The 6,692-nt window shown below is 37.7% G+C and overlaps 1 long non-coding RNA gene across 1 annotated transcript; it reads left to right on the top strand.

Annotated features, from left to right (window-relative positions):
- The first annotated feature begins 691 nt into the window (after nucleotides 1-691).
- Nucleotides 692-5,510, top strand: LOC114608606. The gene is made up of 2 exons (XR_003709393.1): nucleotides 692-751; nucleotides 5,039-5,510. It is a non-coding gene; the product is annotated as an uncharacterized LOC114608606 (long non-coding RNA).
- The last annotated feature ends 1,182 nt before the right edge of the window (nucleotides 5,511-6,692 follow it).

The following is a 6,692-nucleotide window of genomic DNA, read 5'->3' as shown; positions in this document are numbered from 1 at the left end:
CAGGCAGGATACAGTTCCACAGTAGGTCCTCCTGCATATATACCATAGCCTATTAGCTTAGTTTTGTGAGATTCCTGACTGTGAGAACAAGTTGGTCTCCTTTGCTAGCTCTTTGGACTTTTTTTTCCTCTTGTGGAGTTGCTGTGTCCACTATCAGTATGATAGTTTTGCTTCAACTTGTTATATTTTCTTTTGTCATATTTGTTTGTTAACTCTTAGGAGTCTACTGTTTTTTCTGACTAGAGACAGAGAGCAAGTAGATCAAGATGGGAGAGGAGGAGAGAGAACTGGGAGGAGAAGATATAGGGGAAACTATTATCAGGATACATTGTCTGAAAAATAATCTATTTTTAATTTAAAAAATAAACACCTCAAAAAGATTTTCTAGTCTAACGTCATATTGTTAACTGAGGAGTTATTAACATGTACATATTTGATTCTTTATACTGAGATCCATCTCTGGAGATGAGTCATTTATTATGTGTACTTCATTTCAAATTTTGTCATATTGTTCAACAGTATTTTCTAGTAAGGCAAAATTTCCTAACATTTCTCAATTTTTAAAGTCTTAGTGTTCTGTTGCTAGATAGTCTCTTGCTCATTTAGAGACAAATATTGTCTTGTTATTTCATGAATTTTAAATCACTGGGTCATGATTTGTCCATAGGTCAACAGTACTGATTTTATATGTAAAAGGGTGTGATCAGAGGAGGCTGGACACCCAAGAGCTCTAACATATCCAGGATTAGAGGTGAGGAGGCAGTGGCACTGACCCCAGACAGGGAGTAGGGATCCCTGGGGACACAGGAACTCACTTCTGCCCAGTGGTACAGGCTCCTTCCATTCCGCACTGGTACCCTGAGCAGTCCTTGAGTGGCAGCTCTGCACCAAACCCCATAAACTCAGAGGAGGCTGGACTCCAAGCAGCTCTAACACAGCCAGGAACATAGGATCATAGGATCACAGGAGCTCAGGAAATTGGTCAAATCAGGATCAAATGATCACAGAGACAGCTTGGCTCCCAGGAGCTCTTATACCCAGGATCTCAGGATCACAGGATCACAGAGACACCTGAAGTCTGAGGAGTTCTGAGAAAAACAAGATAACATGAAAGACAGGCTCCAGTCAGAGACAGTGAGTGAAGGTAGCACTAGAGATAACCAGATGGCCAAATGCAAGTACAAGAACATAAGCAAAAGAAACCAAGGTTATTTGGCAACAGCAGAACCTAGTTCTCCCACCACAGTAAGTCTGGAATACCCTACCACACCAGAAAATCAAAACTCAGAGTTGAAATCACTTCCCATGATGATGATAGAGGACTTTAAGAAGAACATAAATAACTCCCTCAAAGAAATACAGGAGAACACAGTTAAACAGGTAGAAGTCCTTAAAGAGGAAACACAAAAATCCCTTAAAGAATTACAAAGAGACACAACCGAACAGGTGAAGGAATTGAACAAAACAATCCAGGACATCAAAATGGAAGTAGAAACAATAAAGAAATCACAAAAGGAGACTACCCTGGAGATAGAAAATGTGGGAAAGAAATCAGGAATCATAGATGCAAGCATCACCAACAGAATACAGGAGATAGAAGAGAAAATCTCAGGTGCTGAAGATACCATAGAAAATATTGACACAACAGTCAAAAAAAACCACAAAGTGTTTAAAACTTCTAACCCAAAATATTCAGGAAATCCAGGACACAATGAGAAGACCAAACCTAAGGATAATAGGTACAGAAGAGAGTGAAGATTCCCAACATAAAGGGCCAGTAAATTTCTTGAACAAAATTATAAAAGAAAACTTACCTAACCTAAAAAAAAGTGATGCCTATGAACATACAAGAAGCTTACAGAACTCCAAATAGACTAGACCAGAAAAGAAATTCCTCAATCACATAATAATCAAAACACCAAATGCACAAAACAAAGAAAGAATATTAAAAGCAGTAAGGGAAAATGGTCAAGTAACTTATAAAGGCAGACCTATCAGAATTATACCAGACTTCTCACCAGAGAGTATAAAAGCCTGAAGATCCTGGACAGATATCATGCAGACCATAACAGAACAAAAATGCCAGCCCAGGCTAGTATACCTAGCCTCAATTATCATAGATGGAGAAACCAAGATATTCCATGACAAAACCAAATTTACACAATATCTTTTCACAAATCCAACCCTACACAGGATAAGAGAGGGAAAACTCCAACACAAATAGGAAAATTATACCCTAGAAAATGAAGGAAAGTAATCTTCTTCTGACAAACTCAAAAGAAGATAGCTACACAAACATAATTCCACCTCTAATTACAAAAGTACCAGGAAGCAACATTTACTTTTCCTTAATATCTCTTAATATCAATGGACTCAATTCTTCAGTAAAAAGACAAAGACTAATGGACAGGATAAGTAAAGAGGACCCAGCATTTTGGTTTATACAAGAAATGCACCTCAGTGACAAAGACAGACACTACTACCTCAGTGTAAAAGTCTAGAAAACAATATTTGAAGCAATTGGTTCCAAGAAACAAGATGGAGTAACCATTCAAATAAAGTTATCAAAGAAGATAAGGAAAGATACTTCATATTCGTCTATGGAAAAAACAACCAAGATGAAATTTCAATCCTGAATATCTATGGTCCAAACACAACAGCACCCACATTCATAAAATAAACTTTACAAAAGCTCAAAGTACACATTGCACCTCACACAATACTAGTTCAAGTGTTGAACACCCCATTCTCAGCAATGGACAGATCATGGAAACACAAACTTAACAGAGACACAATGCAACTAAGATAAGTTACAAACCAAGTGGATTTAACGGATATCTATAGAACATTTCATCTTAAAAAAAAATAGAAAATACCTCCTTCTCAGCACCTCATGGTACCTTCTCCAAAATTGACCATATACTTGGTCACAAAACAGGTATCAACAGATAGTAGAAAATTGAAAAAATCCCATGTATCCATCAGATCACTAAAGAATAAGACTGGTCCTCAATAATGACAAAAAAAATGGAAAGCCCACATACACTTGGAAACTGAACAACACTCTACTCAATGATAACTTGGTCAGGGAAGAAAAAAGAAATTAAAGACTTTTTATAATTTAATAAACATGAAGACACTTCATACCAAAACTTGTGGGACACAATGAAAGCAGTGCTAAGAGGAAAATTCATTGTTCTAAGTGCCTACAAAAAAAAATGGAGAGCATACACTAGCAGTTTGACAACACACCTGAAAACTCTAGAACAAAAAGAACCAAACACACAAGAGGAATAGAAGGCAGGAAATAATCAAACACAGGCCTGCAATCAACCATGTAGAATCCAAAAGAAGTATACAAAGCATCAACAAACCTGGGAGCTAGTTCTTTGAGAAAAACAAGATAGTTAAATCCTTAGCCAGACTAACCAGAAGGCACAGAGACAGTATCCAAATTAAAACACAAGTGATACCAGATGCTGGTGAGGATGTAGAGAAAGAGTAAGATTCCTCCATTATTTGTGGGATTGTAACCTGCTACAATGACTCTAGATATCAGTCTGGCAGTTCCTAAGAAAATTGGAAATAGTATTACCTGAGAACCCAGCTACACCACTTCTGGGCATATACTCAGAAGATGCTCCAACATATATCAAGGACACATGCTCCACTATGTTGATAGCAGCCTTATTTATAATAGCCAGAAGCTTGAAAAAGCCCAAATGTCCTTCAACAGAGAAATGGATATAGAAAACGTAGTACATATACAAAATGGAGTACTACTCAGCTACTCAAAACAATGACTTCATGAAATTCTTAGGTAAATGGATGGAACTTGAAAATATCATCCTAAGTGAGGTAACCCAAGTACAAAAGAACATGCATGGTATGCACGCACTGATAAGTAGATATTATCCTAAAAGCTCACAATAACTAAGATACAACTCACAGACCCACATGAAGCTCAAAAAGAAGGAAGACCGAAATGTGGGTGCTTCTGTCCTTCTTAGAAGTAATAAATACTCATGGGAGCAAGTGCAGAGACAAAGTGTGGAATAGTGACTGGAGGTGGAACCCTATTGAGACTGCCCCACATGAGGATTCATCCCACGAGCAGTCACCAATTGCAGACACTGTTGTGGATGTACAGAAGTACATGCTGACATAAGCCTGATATACCTGTCTCCTGAGAGACTCTGTCAGAGCCTGACATATACAGAGGCAAATTCTGGCAGCTAACCATTGAACTTATCAAGAGGTCCCCAGTGGAGGAGTTAGAGAGAAGACTGAAGGAGCTGAAGGGGGTTGTGGCCCCATAGGGAGAGTGACAATACCAACCAAAGAAAGCTTTCAGGGGCTAAAGCAAAAGCCTGGGAACACACATGGAGGTACTCCTGGCTACAGCTCTATATGTAGTTGAATATGGCCTTGTTAGGCATTAGTAGGAGAAGAGGGCCTTGGTCCTGTGAATACTGTTCACCCTAGTGTGAGGGAATTTGAGGGAGAGGAGGCAGGAATGGGTGAATGGTTGAGAGAACACGCTCATAGAATTAGAAGAAGCAGGGATGGGATAAGGGGTTTTTGGGGAATGGATGGAGGAAGGGGATAACATCTGAAATGAATATAAATATCAAAAAATAATTTAAAAAGATAATGGAACTGGCTATTGCAGGTGAGTATTTGAGACTTTTTGTCAACAATTTAATATTATCCATATAACTGGGATTCCTTATAATCCTCAAGGACAAGGTATTGTAGAAGGGGCCCATGGAACTTTAAAACAATATCTTCATTAAAAAAAAAAAGAGGAAGCAGTATATGCCCATAAATCACAAATTTGTTTAAATCATGCCCTTTTTATTTTAAATTTTTGAAAAATGTGGATGTCAAGGAACAGTCTCCTGAGTGTCTATAGCACCTTACAACTAGGCATGCTTATGTCTAGGTGAAAAGGGAGGATTCACTTGCTGGCATGTGGCATGATCACAATCAGGTATCTAATATGGAGAAGAAAGCATGTTTGTGTTCCTTTTTGCAGGATGCTAAAGGAGCATGGTGGCTGCCAGAGTGATCAGTGAGACATTCTGGTGCTGGAACAAAGAATAATGATGACCTGTGAGTTAGCTGAGTCAATGGTAACTGGGAAGCTGTATTGGACATATGTTCCTGACCTACCTTTATTCTCCTATATCCCATATGAGCAGCCTTGCCTCAAGATTTTAGACCTTGTGGGACAGACAATCAAACAGAAAAGGTGTAATCACTTATTTTTCTTAAATGTCATCAGCAATTCAGTCTAAATCATTTACTAGTCTAGGGATCAACCAATATTGGAAATATCAGTCTTCATTTGGAAGGCTGAATCTCCACACTTTCAGAGACATATTTGGACTTTAGAAGCAGTTCCCCATGATGTTATATTAGCAAGAGATAAAGTTGGGACAGGATCTGGATTTCAATCAAGTGTTACTGCATGTATTAAGACTCATTAAATTGTCAAGTTAAAATTGTTTTTGTTTCTTCTACAGTATTTAATGTACTTTCCATTTATTGTACACTTTCTAATTGTGTTAGTGTGTTTAAACCTGGCATGTCTGTTATTGTGGTCTATCAACCAAATTTTGTTTTATTGTCCTGAGTATTACAGTACCTTCTTATTCTGAAAAAAGCTGGCAAGTACTGGAAGAAATGAGTCAGGCTTTAAGCAGAAACAATAGGGTAGTAGGCTTGATTATTGCTGATATAACAGCTTTAATTACATTAATTGCGAGTACCACTGCTTCTGCAATAGCTTTTACACAAGAAGTTAAGACAGCTACTTTTGTTAATCATTTAGCAAAAAAATACTTCTTCTAAAAAAAATCTTACTTCTAAGATTTACAATGATAGTCATTATAATTAGGAAAATGTTTAAAGACACTTGCATGGTATTTGGCATAATTCTAACACCTCTCTGGATGTTTTAGCTTTGCATAGTGAGATTATGAATTTAAAGAATGCTGAACTGCTGAGAGTTGATGCTGCAGAAACTGCTGGTAAAATTATCCATGGCTTGATGTCAGTATTTTCATTTTAGTCAAGCTTCAAGAGTGGCATATACAGCTTGATCATGCCAACCCTTTTTGTCCTGGAAAACACTTCATTCCTATCCATCATAATAAAGCTTGCCTTTAACAACATTAACATGTTGGGAGCCAAAGTACATGACTTAAAACTGAAAAAGGATCCCTTGACAGAGTTGTTAATTCAACAGGTTGGCAAGCCAAGGGCAGATAAGATTCTGCACAGAGACTTACCTAAGAGAGAAGTGCATTGCTTTTGATAATGCATATTCCATGATGGAAAAAGAAGGCGTTTTTGTCACAGTGACCTAAGATAGGCTTAGTCTTGTTTATGAAATAAAAGCAGGGGAGATGTGTAGAGCTTTTGGTGTTGCTTGGCAGGAATCTTACATTGGCCAAGGACAAGGAAATGGGCTACAGGCAGGAATCTGACATTAGGCTAGAACAAAGAAGTAATTTCAGGCAGGAATCTAAATCTTAGGCTAGAACAAAGAAATAATTTTAGGCATGAATCTAAACCTTAGGCTACAACAAAGAAGTAATTTCAGGCAGAAATCTAAGTTTTATGCTAGAACAAGGAAATAGGCTTCAGATATAAAGATGACTTTGGGTTAGGACAGGGAAGTAGGC

Source organism: Grammomys surdaster, unplaced genomic scaffold (assembly GCF_004785775.1).
Source record: "Grammomys surdaster isolate TR1022 unplaced genomic scaffold, NIH_TR_1.0 125928, whole genome shotgun sequence".
NCBI lineage: Eukaryota > Metazoa > Chordata > Mammalia > Rodentia > Muridae > Grammomys > Grammomys surdaster.
Note: the sequence above shows the minus strand (reverse complement) of the source record. Positions and strands in the feature narration are given on the sequence as shown.